The 22,306-nt window shown below is 46.6% G+C and overlaps 1 long non-coding RNA gene and 1 pseudogene across 1 annotated transcript; both read right to left on the bottom strand.

Annotated features, from left to right (window-relative positions):
* Positions 1-1,015: 1,015 nt before the first annotated feature.
* LOC142456324 (uncharacterized) lies at positions 1,016-15,299 on the bottom strand. The gene is made up of 3 exons (XR_012786062.1): positions 15,162-15,299; positions 3,205-3,721; positions 1,016-1,999 (listed from the first exon to the last, which is right to left on the bottom strand). It is a non-coding gene; the product is annotated as an uncharacterized LOC142456324 (long non-coding RNA).
* Positions 7,471-10,517, bottom strand: LOC142456963 (AP-2 complex subunit beta pseudogene; annotated as a pseudogene).
* Positions 15,300-22,306: the final 7,007 nt, after the last annotated feature.

Here is a 22,306-nt window from a genome sequence, read left to right as displayed (position 1 = left end):
TTCCACCTGAGAAGACATATGGAGCTAAACTAATGCCCTGAGCTTGAGGAGCCATGTAGAGACCCCTGCCAGTGCTGAGATGCTTACACACCACTGGATCCATAAGACTTTGCACCCACACTGGCCTGTGATATTTCTGCATTTGGCATCATTGCATGTGTTGTGTGAGTCTGAAGAGGAATTTATACACTGGAATCAGATATATGGCTAATATCGGACTTATGGATTTGATCTGGACTAGACTGGGACATTTTCTCAATATTCAATTACTCTTGCATGTAAAGCTCTTTCTTATTCACATATGAGTCTCCCTGGATTTGTTTTTCTAGTCTACCCAGACAAACCATGCTGCTACCCAGACACTCTTTCTGTCTTTTTTGTTTAATCATTTTACTGGGGGCTCATACAATTCTTTTTTTTTAACAATTTATTGGGGCTCATACAATTCTTATCACAGTTCATACATATACATACATCAATTGTATAAAGCACATCTGTACAGTCTTTGCCCTAATCATTTTTTTCTCCTCTTTTTTTTTTACATTTTATTAGGGACTCATACAACTCTTATCACAATCCATACATATACATACATCAATTGTATAAAGCACATCCATACATTCCCTGCCCCAATCATTCTCAAAGCATTTGCTCTCCACTTAAGCCCCTTGCATCAGGTCCTCTTTTTTTTTCCCCTTCCCTCCCCTTTCCCCCCTCCCTCATGTGCCCTTGGTAATTTATACATCGTTATTGTGTCATATCTTGCCCTATCCGGAGTCTCCCTTCCCCCCTTCTCTGCTGTCCCTCTCCCAGGGAAGAGGTCACATGTGGATCCTTGTAATCAGTTCCCCCCTTCCAACCCACTCACCCTCCACTCTCCCAGCATCGTCCCTCACACCCTTGGTCCTGAAGGTATCATCCACCCTGGATTCCCTGTACCTCCAGCCCTCATATGTACCAGTGTACAGCCTCTGTCCTATCCAGCCCTGCAAGCTAGAATTCGGATCATGGTAGTTGGGGGGAGGAAGCATCCAGGATCTGGGGGAAAGCTGTGTTCTTCATCGGTACTACCTCGCACCCTAATTAACCCATCTCCTCTCCTAAACCCCTCTATGAGGGGATCTCCATTGGCCGACACTTGGGCCTTGGGTCTCCACTCTGCACTTCCCCCTTCATTTAATATGGTGTATATATATACATATACATATACACATATATACACACACTTATATCGTTGTTGTTTTTTTTGCATGATGCCTTATACCTGGTCCCTTGGCACCTCGTGATAGCACTGGCCGGTGTGCTTCTTCCATGTGGGCTTTTTTGCTTCTGAGCTAGATGGCCGCTTGTTCACCTTCAAGCCTTTAAGACCGCAGACACTATCTCTTTTGATAGCTGGGCACCATCAGCTTTCTTCACCACATTTGCTTATGCACCCATTTGTCTTCAGCGATCCTATCATGGAGGTGTGCAGTCAATGATATGATTTTTTGTTCTTTGATGCCTGGTAACTGATCCCTTCAGGACCACTCGATCACACAGGCTGGTGTGTTCTTCCATGTGGACTTTGTTGCTTCTGAGCTAGATGGCCGCTTGTTTATCTTCAAGCCTTTAAGACCCCAGTCACTATCTCTTTTGATAGCCGGGCACCATCAGCTTTCTTCACCACATTTACTTGTTCACCCACTTTGCTAGCTTCCAAAAAGAAAAAACCAATAGCCCACTTGAAAGGTTGGCAAAGTACTTGAACAGAAGTTTCACAGGCGCAGAAATCCGAATGGCCAACAAACATATGAGAAAATGTTCCCGATCTTTAGCCATAAGAGAAATGCAAATTAAAACAACAATGAGGTACCACCTGACACCCTCAAAGGTAGCCCAATTCAAAAAATCAGAAAGCAACAAGTGTTGGAGGGGCTGAGGGGAGACAGGAACTCTCATCCACTGCTGGTGGGACTGTAAGTACGTACAGCCACTATGGAAATCAATCTAGCGATACCTAAAACAGATGGAAATAGAGTTACCATATGACCCAGCAATCCCCCTACTGGGCATATACCCAGAAGAGGCAAGAAACAAACCAAGACCAGACATCTGTGCTCCAGTGTTCATTGCGGCACAGTTCAGAATTGCAAGGAGTTGGAAGCAACCCAAATTTCCATCAACTGACGATTGGATTAAAAAACTGTGGTATATACATACAATGGAGTACTAGGCATCACTAAAAAGCAGTGATGAACGTATGAGGCACATAGCGGCATGGGAAGAACTAGAGGAAATCATGCTAAGCGAGGTAAGTCAGGCACAAAAGGACAAGTACAACATGAGCCCGCTGAGGTAAGAATTAAAACATTTTTAAAAAAGCAAAAGTGGCATAGGGAAAAAAACTACTGTATACAAACATTTTTTTCCCGCCATATATACAAACATTTTAGGGGTGAAGACTGTGTAGTATGGAAGAGACCAGACCAAAACCAGGGATGTACATGGTAGACAATGGTGGAGGAAGCGGGGAAAGGAAAACAAAAGGATGAATACAAGGAAGAAAAGGGTAGTGGGGTCATGGGGCATTAATCCACCCAAGGGGAGGGTATTGTTTATATCTCATACAATTCTTATCACAGTCCATACATACATCCATTGTCAAGAACATATGTACATTGGTTGCCATCATCATTCTCAAAACATTTGCCTTCTACTTGAGCCTTAATATCTGCTGCTCATTTTCCCCCTCCCTCCCCACTTCTCCCCTACCTCGTGCACCCTTCATCATTCATATATTACTATTTTGTCATATATTACACTGTCTGACATCTCCCCCTGCCCTCTTCTCTGCTGTCCCTCCCCCAGGGAGGAGGCTATATGTAGATTCCTGTAATCAGTTCCCCCTTTCTACCCCACAGTCTCTCCACCCTCCAGGCATCACTACTCTCATCACTGTTTCTGGAGGAGTCATCTGTCCTGGATTCCCTGTGTTTCCAGTTGCTCTCTGTACCAATGTACACCTTCTGTTCTAGCCAGTTTTGCAAGGTAGAATTGGGATCATGATAGTGGGGAGGAGGAAGTATTTAAGAACTAGAGGAAATTTATATGTTTCATCATTGCTACCCTGCACCCTGCCTGGTTCATCTCCTCCCCCCAACCCCTCAGCAAGGGGTGTCCAGTTGGCTACCATTGGGCTTTGGGTCTCCACTCTGCACTCACCCACATTTTCAATGAATGGTGTTTTGTTCCTTGATGCTTGATACCTCATCCCTTCGACAGCTCATGGTCACACAGGCTGTTGTGTTCTTCCATGTGGGCTTTGTTGCTTCTGAGCTATATGGCCGCTTGTTTATCTTCGAGCCTTTAAGACACCAGACACTATCTCTTTTGATAGCCTGGCACCATCAGCTTTCTTCACCACATTTGCTTATGCACACGTTTGGCTTCATTGATCATATCAGGGAGCTGGGCACCCACTGATATGGTTTTTAGCTCTTTGATATCTGATAACTGGACCCTTCTGCACCTTGGGGTCAGACAGGCTGGTTTGCTTCTTCCATGTAGGCTTTGATGGTTCTCAGCTAGGTGGCCGCTTGTTTATCTTCAAGCTTTAGGAGCCAGAGTAGTTATATGAATAATATGAATATCTTTCCAGGTAAGATTATAAGACTGAGTGATATTTTAAACTTTCTGGCATAAATGTCTACGTCAGAGGCAAAAGTTTCCAGACATCTTCCTAGAAAAAAATAAACCATAAATTTGAGAAAAGAATATGCATTTTTACCAGCCCTTCTGCTCCCATGACTTCTCGGAGAGGAAGGAAGGAGGCAGGGTTTGAGGATGGACTCTGGATTCAAAGAAGCTGCTTCTGTGCAGGGAAGAGTTGAACAAAAACTGGTGAGAGGAAGGAATGATGCCAGCAGCAGGGGAGAGATGTCAGATTGCTCAGAAGATGGTGCTGATGGGAGGGCACTCTGACACAGAAGGAGTGAGGGGAGAAACTTGTGGTGTGGGGAGGGAGAAATGACTGCAGAAGTTGTATAGATAACAGGGTAGGGGGTATGGGATTACAGAATGTCAGAAGGTGGTGGAGGAGATGGAGGTGGAGGAGATGGGATTACAGAATGTCAGAAGGTGGTGGAGGAGAAGGTGGTGGAGGTGGGAGTGGGAGGGGTTTAGAACAAAGGAAGAAGACATTCTTGAGGAGGGGGTGAAACAGCACTAAAGGAAGAGGCTGACTGAGGCTTAACGTGATCTGAAAAACTAGAAGGGCAATTTTACCCTGGGCTTGCAGGAATTGAGGAGGAAGGCAATCCTGATAGAGATGGGGATGAGAGCGGAGACTATAGAATGCTTGCAAGTATGGTTGTTGAAAAAAAGAATTTGATTTGCAGTAATCATTAGAATTTTTAAGTCAGGAGTGCCATCTAGTGGACATTTCAAATTGTGAGGATTAATTTGTAGTCGCTAGATTTTCTATAATCAGTTGGATACCCAGCAGTTCCAGGTTGCATTCACAGTACATCCTATAATCAAAGGCTGAATGAGTGAAAAATTGAGCTCGTGAGAGGAGCCACTGGCTGAGAAGGACATCTGACTGCAGATGACCCTGGAGTGGGGAGCTTTGGATTTTACACTCACAGATCCTTTCGAATTGGAATGTCTCTAACCGCAGACATACAAGACTGCTGTGATGGGTCCGGGAAGAGGCCACCAGAGAATCAGTATTAGAGAGGCTAATGTCTCAACAGTCCTGGCCACAAATACCTCTCTAGAGTTTCAGCACCATTATGTTGGAACGGGAATAAAGGAAAAGCAGAGCCAGATAATAGATTTTAATTAACAGGTTTTAGTAGAGTTAACGAACTGCCAGGGTGTTTAGATTGGAATGAGAGTAAAGAGGGCAGGTTAAAGGAAGTTTGGAAGACAGTAGAGAGAGAATATCTGACAGGAAGAAGGGAGAGCTAGAGAGAGGAAGAGACTGAGGGACTTGCGGCCACAGGAGAAGGTGCAGAAAGTCAGAGAGAGAGAGAACAAAGGAATCCCATGTTAATAATCTTTGGGGCCAGAAATAAATCATTATGTCTAAAAGGAGTCTACTATTCCCCACATTGCCTGTGGCACCAGGGGAATGGTGAAGAGAGGGGGCAAGGTCTCTGTGAGACTATTTTGAGAAGACGAGGTGTCACAGTATGGAGCTACCTCATGGGGGTGGAGAAAGGGTTAGAGACGCTGGCTATGGCTGAGAGCTGCCCCTTCGCTCAGATGGACCTTATAATTTTCTAAAAGCATTCAGTAAAATAACTTGAGGGATTAAAATCAATGAGTAATTTAATCAATGAATTTTTTCAGATGATAAATTTTATTTGGGTCAGTAATGGAAAGGATGAGAGTGTTACCGGATATGTATAGTATATTGTAAGCCTGTCTGATTATGCAGAATCTAAACCATAATGAAACTAAACCAAGAAAATAATCATGAAATAATTATGAAAAGTAATTTGATTATTTCCAAGCTGTATAACAAGGAGTATCTTAAAAGGAAAACACATAAATTCTTTGTAAGACCTCCAAAGTGAAAAATGCTACCATGTAATTTACAAAATTTCCAGTGATATATGCACTCAACCTCACTGCAGATCTATAAAATCTAAGTATCCCATTGTGTTGGACAGCAGAAGGAAACACTGCTTAATCCTACACTGTCCTTTAAACCAAAGGAGGAGGAGAGGGAAGAGGAGAAGAGAGAAGACTGTCATGGAGATAAAGTGACACATGGCTGGGAAAATTGGGCTCCAATATCAGCACTGTGAGGAGGGTACAGGGCCAGGCAGTATTTCCTTCTACTGCATGCAGGCTCTCAAGGAGTCAGGACTGACTCCAAGGCACCTAACACCACCACACTGTCTTAACAATATTTGCTATATTGGAGCCCAGTGTTGCAACAGCCACTGCATCAATCGATCTCCTGAGGACTTCGCAAAGGAAATGTCTTTCCTTTCCATGGTCCTTTCAGTCAGCACAGCCTGTTTTCAGATTAAGAGCCTGCCGTCTGAGGACACTGACACCGATGACCATGCAAGAAACAGAGAAAAGTCGCATCCTGAAAATGTCCGAGACCCACAGCAGAAGGTGGCTGTGCTGGACGGGGGCAGGGACTGGGGCAATTTGTTTGCAGACTTGAATTGACTTGCTGAATACAACTTTGTAAAACAGGAAACTTTCACTTCCTGTTAACTACTTTCAGTTCTGGGCCATTAAACTCATTCCACAAAATGGGAGAGAACATGCTTTCTGACTCCAATCATACAATCATACTCTGTCATTGAGTCTATTCCAACTCACAGGGACTTTATATAGGGTTTTCTGGACTGTAGATCTTTATGGACAGGTAATGTAATAGTTCTCCTTAGAAACTGGAGTTTCGATGGCCAGTGCTCTAATCACAGTGCCACCAGGATTTCTGTATCCTCATTGTATTAAAAAACAGAATAAAAACCAACCAGGTGTTGTTTTAGTTTGTGTAGAGGTGATTCTGGCTCAGAGTAAAACTGCTTCTCTTGTGTTAAAAGAGAAGAGCAGGGCTTATTCATTTGATTCAGCAGGGACCCCATATCGACCGATGAAATAAAACTTAAAGTACAAGATGAAACTTTTTTTTTCAGGAACACTTCCTTACTTTACTTTTCCCTCTTTTCTGCTTTTGAAAGGAGTGGTTGGTTTCAAAATATCAAATGACACTCAAAAGCAGATGTAGACAACACCAATCATTGGCATAGCATGGAGAAGGCCACAAGTAAGGACCAGATAGCAGCAGCAGGTGACAAATGGGAAGCGATTGAAGCAGTGGTTATACAGGTTCACACGAAGCTCAAAATATGCAGCAGGTGATGCCCTACTGTTAGTACAGGTTACATCAGTCACTACTTTAGTGGGTACCCTCAGTGTGTTTGTGTTTAGATTCTGTACATCAAAGCAATTTCCTCCAGTGAAGAGCTCATGGCTTACACGAAACACAGGGTTGCTGGAGGGCACTGGACCCGTCCATTAGTTTCTTAAGATGCTGTCATAAATCTGATAGATGTACTGAGAGACTTCAGAAGCTCTGCACTTCAGTGACAATATATAATTGGGTTTCCTGACTGGATAAAAAGTTTGGCCAAAATCCATTTCCCATGAGCTTCAGCGATTGGTACAGTATGTTCTGCTCTTCCATATTTTGCTTGGCAACAATATAAACATTGCTGTTTTGCAATTTTCCGGAAACAGTGTTGGCATTTAAATGACATTTCTTCATCTGAAACTGAAGTTCATTTTCATTAGGAATATCCTTCCATGTTGCAAAGAAGATCTGGCATTCCAGTTTGCCATCTTCTACAAAAAGCATATTGAATGGAATGAGGTAGCTGAAGTAGAAAACATCTGTGTTAGTCTGGGTAGACTAGAGAAACAAATCCATGGACACACATATGGGTATAAGAAAGAGATTTATGTATGAGCAATTGGACATTGAGAAAACATCCCAGCCCAGTCAAGATCAAGTCCATAAGTCCAATATTAGCCCATATGTCCAAAACCAATCTATAAAGTCCTCTTCAGACTCACGAAACACATGCAATGGCACCGAATGTAGAAGATCACAGGCGAGTGGGTAGAAAGTCTTTGGATCCAGTGGCATTGGAAACATCTCAGTGCTGGGAGGTCTCTGCATGGCTTCTCCAGCACCTAGGGCTGCATCAGGGTGGGTCCATGTGTTGTGGCAGCTGCTTGTCTCCCAGGGTGTGAGCAGAGTCTCCCACCTCCAAGGAGGAAATAGTGGAATTCCCAGAATCCTTAGGGGAAGGCTATGCCCACACAGAAGCCTCATTGGTTATGACCTGATTGACAGGCTGGACTCCACCCCTACACGCTTAATCCTTAAATTGACTGTTATATAACTACCACGACATCCATATTATTTTTCACAACCACCTGCAGAAGTTCCATCTTCATGACTGGGTCTAAGGTGTTGAGAAGAAGGGAGATGTCAATGCTCTGGTTTGGCATCAGTGGTGTATAGATGGTCAGAGGTGTGCTGGGCATGGCACCAAAGTTATTCTTGTTTAACTGGATGGCAAAGTCTGTCATGTGCTGCAAACCTGTGTGGGTGAAGTTCATTTCCATATAGATGTCGCCTTGATGGTAAGTGAATGTTCCTGAAATCTCCAAGCCTTTAAACTTTGCTGCAGTCACATATTCTCCTGTTTCTGTGGAAAATTCAAAAAGGTCATTCAGCAGTAGTAGGTGGTCAGCAGTAGTAGGTGGAAGAGCAAATTTTGCAGGCACTGAAGATGGGATGCAGGACTGCCCAGCCAGACTATCTAGTTCCCCTGCCAAGAGATCCACTGCTCCCATTTGCATGGAAGACACCTGTGGCTCATTGACTGGGAGACTAAGATCAAGATTCAAAAGATCTCCTTGAGGAATCAAAAGGTTGCCTGAGTAAAGAAGCTGAGGTTGTTCCAAGTTGGTTGCAGTGATCGTGCCAACAGGGTTGTCACCAGAATCAGTGCTTCCATATTGAATGGGTGTTTGTTATGGATCCTAAGACTTCCTTCTACAAACGCATTGGGAAGCTGATGGTACACAGAGGCTACAGAGTCAGTGTGACAGATTAGTTCATCTAACAAGGTTGGCTCAATAAGGTCTGTTTCCTTGGAGATCAGTGGTTTCTCAGACAAGACTACTTCTTTGGCAGTGACGGAATCTGTTGACAGAAGGTACCAGTGAATGTAGCCCCAGTTGCAAAGTTCAGGGTTACCAGAGTCCTCGGTTGCCGAACTTTCTAGAATTCGTTGATTCCCTTTTCATGCACAGAAAACATCGTTCTAATACTATTTTCTCTTTTTACATGTCCAACACACACCAAACATACATCTTACCTAAACAAATCCACAGGTGTAGTGAAGTAAAAATCTATACATCTATGGAATTGTATGTTCTTGTCCCCTGAAAATGTATCACGATGCTTTTCTCACATTAATAAATGGTCCATGAGATATTAATTTTAAAACTTTACTCTTTCCTGTAATTACAAGGCATTTGAATTACCAATGATATTGGAGGTTTTCAGAATTATAGGGAGAAAAAATCAGAAGCAAAGTTCCAAGTCACATCATATCACTTGGAGACTGGGAGACTGGTGACAAGAAGCAGAAAGTTAGTGGAAGTAGCACTGTGCCATGGATCAGAAATACCCACTGAACTCAGAGACGTGGTGACATGATGATTCGGGGTGGTAGTAACATAATCTGTTGTCAATTTGAGAGAATTAAGAGTGAGGGAGTGGAGTTTAGCCTGTCAAGCATGATGCAGTTTGATGACCACATTTTGGAGGCAGGAAACAGGCCACTCCCAGAGAGACATTCTTGTTGACAAGCCACATGGAGACTGACTGATGGAAGTCAAAGCCTCAGAGGTGAAGGAACCACGTGGAGAACCCTGCCAGCACTGAGATGCCTCCTCCACCACTGGATCCACAAGACTTTCCCCCCACCAGCCTGTGGTCTTCCTACATTCAGCATCATTGCATGTGTTGCGTGAGTCTGAAGAGAAATTTATAGACTGGTACTGGACATATGGGCTAATATCAGACACACGGATTTGGACTGGACTGGGCTGCTTTCTTAATGTAAAATTGCTCTTGTACATAAAGCTCTTTCTGATACACATATAAGTGTCTCTGGATTTGTTTCTCTAGTCCACCTGGACTAACACATTTTGGTACAAAATGAGAAAGAATTAGGAAATTAGCTCTACTACTGTCTGCAACTCAATGGGACAGTTGGAACAAATTAAATCCATGTTGATAGAGGGAAGTGGAAGACTGTCGGCTGTTGATCAACTCTGTAAATGTACCATATTTAATTGAGATTTAGTTTGTTAAAAGGCATTTCCCATTGCCTCATTTGCATGTGAAAGTTGGACACTGAATAAGGAAGACCGAAAGAGAACCACTGCGTTTGAATTGTGGTGCTGGAGAAGGTCATGAAAATACCCTGGCCTAACAGTACAAACCAGTGTGTGTTGGAAGGAGTGAGGCCAGAGTGCTTCTGTGAGGCAAGGATGGCAAGACTTTGTCTTGCACACTCTGGACAGAATGTCAGGAGATAATTCCTGGAGAAGGGCATCGGGCTTGGTAAAGTGCGGGGGCAGCAAAAAAGAGGAAGGCCTCAGAGAGATGTATTGATACGGTGGCTGCAACGATGAGCTTAGACATAGGAACAATTGTGAGGTTGGCGCAGGACAATGTAATGTTTCATTCTGTTGTGCATAGGGTTGCTATGGGCTGGAACCATCTTGATGGCACCTAACAATAAGGATAAACCAGCTCTACAGTAAATTCATTAGTAAATTCTATTGTAAATTGACACCTGTTAATTCTTGAAGATCTGGGCCTGTGAGAAAGTCTGTTCTAGGGGGCTCTCCCTTACCCCACCCCTGCCAGTAGCATACTCTGGGGTGCTGTAGGAGTGGGGCCCCACCAGAATCATGCTTCTTGGGGGACCCCTGGCACCCCCCCCCACTGGGAGCATGCTTGGGGGCGGCTGTAGAAGTTGGACACCACCAGAAGTATGATTCTGGGGTCTCCCTCTAGCACCTCCTGAAAAAAGCATGCTCAGCAGGGTGGGGTAGGAGTGGAACCCCACCAGAAACAAGCTCTGGGGAGCTCCCCCTGGCACCCCCATCAAAAGCAGTCTGTAGGGAGGTGTAGGAGTGGTATCCTGACAGAAGCATGTTTCTGAAGGGATACCCCCCTTCTCCCCCTCCCATCCCACCCCCACCCCACCAAGCAGGCTCTGGGGGTATGTAGGAGTGGCACCCAGGCAGAAGCGTGCTTCTGAGAGGGGCTCCTCCTGCCCCCAACCCCTACCAGAAGCAGGCTCTGGGGGGTGGTGGCAGGGGTACACCACCAAAGCATGCTTCTGGGGGGCTCTCCCTGGCAGCCCCTCATGAGAGATATGTCTCTGGTGGGCCATGTGGGAATGGGAACCCATCAGAAGCCTGCTTTTGTGGAGCTTCCCCTGGCACCTTCCCCAGAAACATAGTTGGGGCAGGTATAAGAGTCGGTCCCAGTCAGAAGCAGGCTTTGAAGAAGGTATAAATGGAACCGCACCAGGAGAATGCTTCTGAGGGCTCTCGTTGCCCCACACACACCAGAAACATCCTCTAGGGGGATTGTAGGAGTGGAATCCTGCCAGAAGCATGTATCTGGGGGGCTCCCCCCAGCACCCACCGCCAGAAGCAGGATCTGGAGAAGGGATGTTGGGGTGGGACCCTGCTAAAAGCCTGCTACTGAGGAGCCCCCCTAGGACCCCTCACCAGAAGCATGTTCTGGGGAGGGGGTGTAGGAGTAGGACCCCATCAGGATGCTTTTGTGGGGCTCCCTCTGAATCTGCCTGCAGAAGCATCCTACAGAGAGGGTTGTAGCAGTGGGACCCCAAGAGAAGCATGCTTCTGGAGAAACCCCCTTGCATGCTTGGGGGGCTCCTTGAATCTCTCTCTTAAAGTATTCTCCCCCTTGCACTCCACCAGAAGCATTATGTGGGGGGGCTGAAAGAGTGGGGCCCTGCCAGAAGCATGCTTCTGGAGCTCCCCCTGACCCCCCCTACAAGAATTATGCTGTGGGGTGGGGGAGGGGTATAGGAGTGGGATCCCACTAGAACCATTCCTCTAGGGGGCTCACCCTAGCACCCCTCCTCAGCAGCAGCCTCCCTCCGGGGTTGTATAGGATGGGACCTGAGCCTGCTACAGAGGAGCACTCCCTGGAACCTCCCTCCCCTCCAGAAGCAGGCTTTGGGAAGGGGCGTGGGTGTAGGTGTGGGACTTTACCAGAAGCATACTTCTTGGGGATCCCCCTGCACTCCACACCAGAAGTAAACTCTTGGGGGGGGGAGTGGGAACCTGCCAGAAACGTGCTACCTAGCAGGCTCGGTTTGGGTATAGGAGAGGGACTCCACTAGAAGCATGCTCTGGGGGGGGGGGTGTAGGTGTGAGACCCCTCCAGAAGCATACTTCTGGTGGGCTCCTCCTGGCACGCCCTGCAAAAAAGTAGGCCCCACTCCCACACTCCGGATGGAGGCATGCTTTTTGCTGGAGCTGGTGGGGAGCAACCCTACAGGAAACAAAGATTTCTCCCGAGTTGCCTCCCCCAAATATATGCCAAACTTAGGTGCTTGCTACGTATGGTAAATGACTACACTTGGAGGCCAAGGAAAGTAGTAGGTCAGGGGTTATTCTCCCTGGGGGTTATCAGCCATCCAGAGCAAGCAGACAACACTGTTTATCCCACAATAAGTAGGGCGGAGAGAAGTTCATCGGTGGGGCTTCAAGCTGAGTGCCCTGTTCCTTGGGAAGGTCTGAGACTAGGACCAGCAATGGCCCTAACAGGGCCTTCCCTGAGCCACGGGGAGGTGAGTGCCCAGAGTAAAGGGCTCAGCACAAGGGCAGACTGGCCAGGATAAGCCGTGGACTCAGCCTGCGGAAGGGACCGGTGGATACCTTCTTAGCTGGAGCTTGGAACACTCACGGCTGGCAAAGTTGAGTTCAATGGCTCCGGTGAGGCACCCTCTCCTGGGGCCACACCCAATTCAGATAACTCTCTCCTGCCCTCTCCTCTTCCATCTCCATGTGGACCACCAAGTGGGGCTGAAGTGAGCATACTACCATGAAATATGTCTGACTCCTTCACTTTACTCTCTCTTCTATCTCTCATGACCTCAATGACTTTACTACAGTAATGTTTACTTATTATCTCTGTACAATTGGGCCTACCAGACCTGCGATGATTCGTTAGGGGCTGGCTATCCTGACACAACTTCGAAGTATGCTTCTGGCAGAGTCCCACTCCTAGACCCACACCCAAACCCACCCCACAGAGGCATGGCTTTCGACAGGATGCCAGGGGGAGTCTCCCAGAAGCATACTGCTGGTGTACACTCCTACACCCCCACACCAGATGCAAACTTCCGGAGTGGGGACTGCCAGGGGGAGCCCCTCAGAAGCATGCTCCTGGTGGGATCCCATTCCTATACCACCACCACCCCAGATGCATGTATCTGGAGGGGTGCTAGCAGGGGAAGCCCCCAGCAGCCTGTTTCTGGCGGGGTCTCACTCTTACACCCACCCCAGAGGCATGCTTCTGGTGGAGGCTGCCAGGGTAGCTCCACATAAGCTTTCTTTTGGCAGGGTCCCAGTCCTATACCCCCCTCCTCAAAGGAATGCTTCTGGTGGGGTCCCAACTCCTATATCGCCCCCAGTGGCTTGTTTCGGGATTGTGGGGCCTCCCAGAGGAGCCCTCCACTAGCAATCTTCTGGCAGGGTCCCTCTCTTCCAAGTCCCCTAGCCATGCTTTTGGCAGGTGGTTGCCTGGGAGACACCCTCAAAAGCATGCTTCGCACGGTGCCCTACTCCTTCACCCCCGAGAGGCATGATTCTAGTGAAAGCTGCAAATGGGAGGCCCCCAGAGCATGCTCCTTGCGGGTCCCATTCCTACACCAACAGTGGGAGCCATCAGAAATAGACTTCTGGTGGGGTCCCACTCTTGCACTATTCCCCAGAGGTATGCTTCAAGAGGCTTCTGACAGGGTCCCAGTCTACAAAATCCCAGAGGATGCTTTGGCAGGAGGCAGCTAGGAGGAGCTCCCCAGAAACAGGCTCTTGGCAGCATCCCACTCTTATATGCCCCCAGAAGCATGTTTGGGGAGGGACCAGGGGGAGCTTCCCAGAAGCATGCTTCTGGCTGCAGTCTGACACTAGCCCCTCTCCCCTCTAGGCATGCTCTGGCAAGGGTATTCCAGAGGGTGTGTCCAAGAAGCATGATTTTGCATGCTCCCACTCCTACCTACCCCCACCCAGTGGCATGCTTCTGCTATAACCAACCCAAAAAGCAAGCTTCTGTTGGGGGGCTGCCAGTGGGTGTTCCCAAGATGCATGCTTCTAGCCCTCAAGCCCACCCAACTAGACTTCAAGGCTTCCAACTGGCTCTCAGGCCTCAAACTAATCCTCAAAGCCCCAAACTAGCCCTGAAACCCTCAAGCTAGCCCACAAGCCCTTGAGTGGCTGGTAGACCAGAACCACTGGCCTTCCTGGTCATCAGGGTGTAGCCATTGCCCCACCAAGTTGCCTTCCTTCGTCATTAGGGAGATGTTTGTAAATCACACACATAGGGTGGCTACAATAAAAAGACAATGGAGGTGTTTGAGAGGAAGTGGAGAAATTGGCACCCTTATTCAGTGCAGATGGAAATACAAGATGCTGCAGCCACTTTGGAAAACAACTTGGCAGTTCCTCAAATAGCTAAGTATACTGCTAACATATAGCCAAGCAAGTCCACTCCAAGGTATACAAAGGGGTTAAAAAAACTCAAAGGAAAAAACCCATTATTCATTATTTTTTAATTCCATTGATTCATTTTTTGAAGTCCCCTCTTATAATCAAAACTAAAACCCTGATAGCAACCCTATATGCAACTGGTGAATGGAAAAACAAACTAGTATATCCATACAATGGAATGTTATTCAGCAATGAAAATGATTTATGCTACAACTTGGATGAACCTTGAAATTATTATCCTCAGTGAGATTAAATCATTAAGTAGAAGATAACAGTCACAAAAGTCACCCCATCTGATTCCATTTAAGTGTAATGCCCAGAATAGGGAATTCTAAAAAGAGAGTAAATGAGGGGCTGGCAGACACTGGGGGAGGGGAGATGAAGCATGATCACTTGCTAATGAATATAGCTTTCCTCTGGATTGATGAAAATGATCTAAATTGATAGTGGTGATGCACAACTTTGTAAATATAGTGAAAACCCATTTAATTGTACAGTGCAGTTAGGTGAGTGTGATGTGTGACATCTTACTAAACTTGTTTTTTTAAAACCGAAGAAAAAGCAGTAAACACAGAAAGTAGGAACAATGTTATTACATTGTGGGGATTGCAATTAATGCCACGAATCACAGAGTTTATGAGCTGTTGAACAAAAAAATCACTTTGCTCTGTAAACTTTCACCCAAATCACAAAAAGCTTTTTAAAAACAAGAAAATTCACACAAAGAATACAAGTGGAATGTGAATAGTTATACTCAACACTCATCTACCTTGATGTAATTTATTGGATAAAATGTAACCTACCTAATAAAAATCCCATGAAAAAGGTAAATTGTTTCTTGTCTAGCCGACAAAAGGCTATTAACTCTGTAAGAGGATGAACTGGTCGGGAACTTGGCTGAAACCTGCGTCTCGGTTATCTGTCAGCAGCTCTGAAACCTAATCCCTAAAAAATAAAAACGAAGTAAGGGCGAGTAACACTATTTGTGGTTGTCTCAGACACACTTTTGGAACATTCAAATACACAGATCATTTGAGTCCTAACGCGGCAGTACTTTTTAAGTTCTCATCTTCCCACTTAGCCTTCAACGCCAACACTGAAGCCAAGTACTAACTTTTCCCGACCCAACCACAGCCAAAGGGTTAAGAATCCGTCTCCTCCTCCAAGCCAAACGGTACAACCAGGTTGACAACCAACGCAATTAGGAGTTCCGAGTGAGACACACCCCCAACTGTTGCTTATACCTGGTATGCCACACAATGACGCCGGGGCTCCAGAAGAGGTGGGCGGGAATGCGGGAATGCGGGAATGCGGGAATGCGGGCCTGGGCCGTGGAACAAAGGGTCTGGTAGCGGCCTCGGTGCAGGAAGGAGGTTAAGGAGAGTGAGAGGAGACTGAGCCGGCCAGAGGTGCCCCGGGCGCCCTGTGGGCCGAGAGCCAGGGAAAGGGCCCCCGGGTCGGCGACGCCAGGCGGCGCTCACAAAACACCGTTAGAAGCGGACCAGCTGCGGCTTTCCGAGGTGAAAACCAGAATGGACCGAATCACCTTCGCGGGGCGTGCCTCTCTCGAAACCAGCATCTGGCCCACAGTAGCTCCAACCTCCCCCACGGGAACTCCCGCCCACCGGGAACTCCCGCCCACCGGGAGCTCCCGCCCACCGGGAGCTCCCGCCCACCGGGAGCTCCCGCCCACCGGGAGCTCCCGCCCACCGGGAGCTCCCGCCCACCGGGAGCTCCCGCCCACCGGGAGCTCCCGCCCACCGGGAGCTCCCGCCCACCGGGAGCTCCCGCCCATAGGGAGCTTCCGGTTGGTGCGCGGCAGCAAGTGGGCCCCGGAAACCCGGCTCCGGCGTCTGGGGTCCGGGCCGCCCGAGGGTCCGGCCTCGCCGCGGTGCGGGGAAGGCTCCCAGTGGGCGATGCGCTTAACCAGGGAGGAAGACCTAGCGATTCAGGGCCCGACTAGGACTCGACCCGGCTCCGAACCCTTCCCGGACCGACCGTTTGCCTCGGAATCCCGAGCACCTTAAGAAGCCGGACACGTCGGAAAAGCAGTCGTTAGCAAGCCTAGGGTTGTATGGAGATGCCAGCTAATTTGTCTGCCCTCTGTGTGGGAGCATCTGATTGTTCTGACTGTTCACTTGTCACCCCTCGTGCTGCAGTGAATTATATGGAGCACCTCCGCGAACAAATGGCCTGATATTTCTCTTTAGAAAATAATAAAGAACGATGGAAGTAAGGGGTCGGTCTTAATGGGATTTTATTAAAGGGTGTGCGCGATCCCAAATTGGTAACGTTTTTTTATTTCTTTTAATGACCTAATGTTGGGTGATAGCAGCGAAATGAGCATGTCCACACAAATAGCCTGAAAAGGAGAATCGCCTATTGAGTTTTGCTCGACGATAAGTATGTACTGTTAAGGACAGAACAAGGAAATTCCTGCATTTGGTGCCTTTTCCAAATAATTGCTTTCCGAGCAGAAAAGGGGGCTAAAACCACAAGAGCAGGGACTCTGAGGTAAGGGGCTGTACCAACTTGGAGCCTCCGGAGTAGGGGTGGCAAATGACTTAGATACCCTTAGATTCACTAGTATTGTAAAAGGCGCATATCCTCTAGCACCATGGCAGTTCAGAGCCCAACCAATTCAAGACAGGAGAGGGGTATAGCAGTTACATATTCTAGTGTCAACTTGAGACTATTAAGAGTGGAGGGGTGGAGTTTAGCCTGTCAATCGGGTCACAGCTTGATGACCTCATTTGGAGGCACTATGGAGACAAAAAGCTTATCAGATGGTAGATGCACTCTCCCCTTGACATCCCTGATGACAAGCCACATGGAGCTATGCTGATGGATCCACAGCCCTGGAGCTAGAGGAGCCACATGGAGACTCACACCAACACTGAGATGCTTCCACCACCACTGAATCCACAAGACTTTCCACCCACTAGCCTGCGATCTTGCTGCATTCAGCATCATTGCATGTGTTGTGTGAGTTTGAAGAGGAATGTATAGACTGGAATCAGACATATGGACTAATATCAGACTTGTGGACTTGATCTGGACGGGCCTGGAATGTTTTCTTAATATACAATTACTCTTTAATATAAAACTCTCTCTTACACACATATGAGTCTCCCTGGATTTGTTTCTCTCACTAGTCTACCCAGAGTAACACAAGGGACAAGGGATGTCACTCAAACTGGGCGGGGGTAGGAGGCTGGGGGAACATTCCTATTCCCAGAAAAACCCTGACTTTCTCCCCTAAGCATATATTTCACATCAAGATATAAAAGCCCTTGCTTTGTATCATAACTGAGTCTTCTCCATTCTGTGGAGAACACCTATCGTTCCTTCTTTAGAATGTACTTTAACTTGTAAGTAAGTGCTTGATGAGTGAGTTTGTGTGGTATTTGATGCCATGGCCAACTCTGATTCCTCCCAGAAAGGGGAGTGGCAAGCCAGGTAAGTCCATCATGGACAGCATCTTTGGTATCAAATTAGACTGCTCGATAAATCTCCCTCCCTACAATTGTGACATACCACAGTCCTATAGGAGTGAAACTAGGAGGAGTCAAGAATTGAGTCCTCCTGTCTCTGGTCAAGACTGTGAAGAACCATGGGAATAACACAAGATCATGCTGAGGTTGATCTGGGCTGCTATGACTCCCAAAAGACAGCTGGAGACACCTGTTCAAGAAAAAAGAAGCCACTCTCAGAAAGCTAAGCCTTCTAGTGTTTTTGTAGAATAAATGCATTCCTTGGGCAGGGATTGTTTTTGCAGTTCCACTTTGCCTAATCCTGGCTGTGACCAGAATTTCTTCATGATGTTTGCTTCCTGTAAGACAGGGGTTCTTATCACAAGCCTCCTTATAAGTTAAAATGAATATTTATTTGGAGTTGTAACTGGTGGCTGCAACTGGTCTTCACTGGAGCAGTGAGAGAGAATAATTATCTCCCCCTCACTAGGACTGTGATTTCGGGTCAAAATCTTGGTGACTGAAAGCTATGCCATCAATCCCCCAAGGAGAGGCTCTCAGCCTCTTCCACCTTTATCCCCACTCGCAAGTCTCTGTAATCCCAAGATTCCTAGGGCAGATCTGTGTCTCAGCACCCAGCAGTAGTAGGAATACAGAACCTCCATTTGGACCCCAAGTAATTTTGCTATACAACAAGTCCACAAGTGGTACTGTTCTTAAATGCCCTCAGCTATTCGAGGACTGGGGGGACAGATCACACCACGTGGCAATCATCCACCCAGGGCTCCTCAAACTTTTTTAACGGGGCCAGTTCACTGTCACTCAGACTGTTGGAGGGCTGGACTATAGTTTTAAAAAAAACTATGTACAAATTCCTATGCACACTGCAGGTGTCAGCTGCTAAGCAGGACAGGCAGCGGTGACAAAAAACACCCAGCAGGCCAGATAAATGTCCTCGGTGGGCCGCCTGTGGCCCATGGGCTGTAGTTTGAGGGCCCCGATCCACACTTTACTATTAACAGTTCCCTGAGGAATTCGTTTGGCAATATACCACATTCACAACCCAAACTCCACAGAACTGCACCATTGGACCCTTCTCTTTAATAAATAGCACCATAAGGACGATGAATGTATATTATTACACTGTCACCCCTTGTGCTTTATCCCCTTTACAACACCTCCAGAGCAGTTCCTGAACTCCAACCAGGTGACGTTCTAGTGTGGAATCAAAATGTAACTCAAGTGGATGGGCCAAGCATAGCCAGGCCCCTTGCATACATTTGTGGAAAAATAACATTTGGGACTAAAACCTGCCATCTGGCTGGGCCTTTACATGTAATTGTTATTCTTCCCAGATGTTTGCATATCACTGCTTTGATGGGCATTGAGCAATACACAAAAATTTAAAATCCGGACTTTAGACCCTTATATCCAGTCTATGTGGGCAGACCAGGCCAGTGGGACCCTCACCAATACTTCCAAAGATGTCAAGGCCAAGGAGGGGATAGCAGCAAGCTGGGGACCAATATAGGTAGGGCCTGAGATATACAGGGGTCCAAGTAACCTGCAAAAATGGGCAGGGCAGATTAACTCTGCCATTATAAACACCCCTCCCTACACATGGTTTGCATGTGGATGGATCAGTGCTTCCAGTGGTGGGGATTCACTTGGTTAGCCCAATCTTCAGTCAAGGGAATGTATTCTCTGGGCTGAGGGACTTCCCCCACAAGTTCTGTGTTCGTCTGGGTTGACTAGAGAAACAAATCCAGAGACACTCATATGTATATAGGAAAGAGCTTTATATACAAGAGCAATTGAATATTGAGAAAACAGACCAGCCCAATCAAGATCAAGTTCCTAAGTCTGATATTACCCCATATGTCAATACTAATAGTAGTCCATCAATTCCTCTTTAGATTCCTGAAGCCATGCAATGATGCTGAATGCAGGAAGGTCACAGGCCAGTAGGTGGATAGCTTTGTGGACCCAGTGATGGTGGAAGCATCCGCGCTGGCAGGGGGCTCCATGTGGCTGCTCCAGCTCAAGGTGCTAGCATAGTTCCATGTGTCTTGCCAGCTGCAATGCCTCCCAGGGAGTGAACAGAGAAAGTGTGTGTCTCCTCCTACAAGGAGGAGTAGCAGAGCTCCCAGAATCCTCAGGAGAAGGCCATGCCCACACAGAGCCTCATTGGCTATGACCTGATTGACAGGCTATACTCCACCCCTTCACTCTTAATCCTTTCAAATTGACAAACACTCATATAACTACCACAGGTTCTATTCATATATCCCAAGATTCCAGTCCTTTCTACCTCCACTCATTCCTCTGTTTCATCCCATGCTACATCCCCGAGAAACTACCTTACCTTACCTCCAAGGAGAGGACGAGGAATAGCTATGGAAGGAGTCACAACTGTAATTTCAGCCCCGGGCTTAGCTGGAAGAGTGGCCTACAAGGCAAACATTATCCAAACCACCTCCTGCATGTGGACAAGACCTGCGAGCCGTCAAATGTCCGTGGACTCTTGGGCTCATCAGACACTAGACTGACAAACCCCCCCGAGGCTGCCTATTAACCACGGTGGAGTCTGTGCTCTTGCCAATGCCGCAGGTTGCTTTCACAGAGGTCAGCCGGTAGTGTTGAGAGCAAGCAACCTATTTCACCAGGCCAAGTGGTGGAGAGAAAACCAGACAGAGTTCACTGAAGATATCTGGAGAAATAGAAAGAGCTTTCTTCCATCTGTAACGTGGTTCCTCTTCTGGGATGTCTTGATATGATCATATTTTGTTTACAGTTTGGACCATATACCATCTGTTAATTTATTAAAGGAATGTGTTTCCTCTTGCTTTCAAGCCATCTATACCCAGGTTCTTTGAGACCCAGATGGACACGCCCTCACAGGGATTGAGTGACTCATTCAAGAGAAATGGATCCATTGTCCAAAAGGACATTTAAAGATGGGTCCTGAAGTATAATGCTGTCTGTGATATTCCTGATTCCAGCAGTATCACCAGAGTAAACAGGTTTCAGTGGAGCTAAGAAGCCTACGAAGAAGGAATCAGCTGTCCACTTCAGAGGAATCGGTCACTGCACACCTGTGAACAGCATTGAAAAATTGTCAGACACCCAAGGCCAAATGGATAGAAGCAAAACTTTGTCAGAAACAGTGCTGGAGGACAGAACTTAGGTCAGAAAGCCCTCAGAATATGACCGTCGATGAGCTGCCTGCTCAAAGGAGGGTCAACCAGAATGACATGAATGGAGTAAAGTCTGTGAGAATAAAACCACTGGGGCCTTCGTTTATTGACGGGGCACAACTCAAAATGAGAAGAAACAGCTGTAAAAATCTAATAATTGGAACTTGGAATATAAGCAATCTGAATCTAGGAAAATTGGAAGTCATCAAAGTGAAATGGAACATGAATATGGATTTCCTAGGTGTTAGGGAGCTGCCATGGACTGGTATTGGCCATTTTTAATCAGAAAATCATATGGTTTACTACGCCGGGAATGACATGGTCAAGAGGAATGGTGTTGGGTCCATCACCAAAAAGGGCATTTCAAGATCTATCTTGAAGTACAATGCTGTCTGTGATAGGATTACATCTGTCCCCACTTCAAGGAAATCCAATCAATATGACTATTATTCAAATGTATGCACCAACCAGCAAAGCTAGTGATGAAAAAAATTGAAGAATTCTGCCATAGTTTTAGTCTGAAATTGATCAAACATGCAATCAAGATGTATTGATAATTACTGGCAATTGGAATGCAAATGTTGGAAACACAGGAAGGAACAGCAGTTGTAAAATAAGGTCTTGGCGATAGAAATAAAGCTGGAGATCTCATGACAGACATTGCAAGACCAGTGACTTATTCGTCACAAATCCCTTTTTCAACAACTATCTACATGGACTTCTTCATATAGAATACACAGAAATCAAATTAACTACATCTGTGACAGGATGTGATGGAGAAGCTCTGTATGAGCAGGTAAAACCAGGCCAAGGGATGACTGTGTGTGGTAGTTACATAATCTTGTGTCAACTTGAGGATATTAAGAGTGAAGGGGTGTAGTCTAGCCTGTCAATTAGCCTGATGATGCTTCCTTGTGGGTGTGGCCTTCTTATGAGGATTCTGGGAACTTCCTCTCTTTCTCCTGGGAGGCCGGCCACATTCTCTCTCTGCTTCACCTTCCTGTTGAAGAGCCAGCACTGAGACACTTTCACTGTCATTGGACCCACAAGACTTTTCACCCACCGGCCTATGATCTTCCTGCATTTGGCATCATTTCATCATGTACTGTGTGAGTCTGAAGAGGAATATATGGACTAGTATCAGACATATGGGCTAATATCAGACTTATGAACTTGATCAGGACTGGGCTGGGATGTTTTCTCAATATCCAATTGCTTTTTCCTATAAAACTCTCTTTTATACACATATGAGTACATCTGGATTTATTTCTCTAGTCA

This window comes from Tenrec ecaudatus, chromosome 9 (assembly GCF_050624435.1).
Source record: "Tenrec ecaudatus isolate mTenEca1 chromosome 9, mTenEca1.hap1, whole genome shotgun sequence".
NCBI lineage: Eukaryota > Metazoa > Chordata > Mammalia > Afrosoricida > Tenrecidae > Tenrec > Tenrec ecaudatus.
Note: the sequence above shows the minus strand (reverse complement) of the source record. Positions and strands in the feature narration are given on the sequence as shown.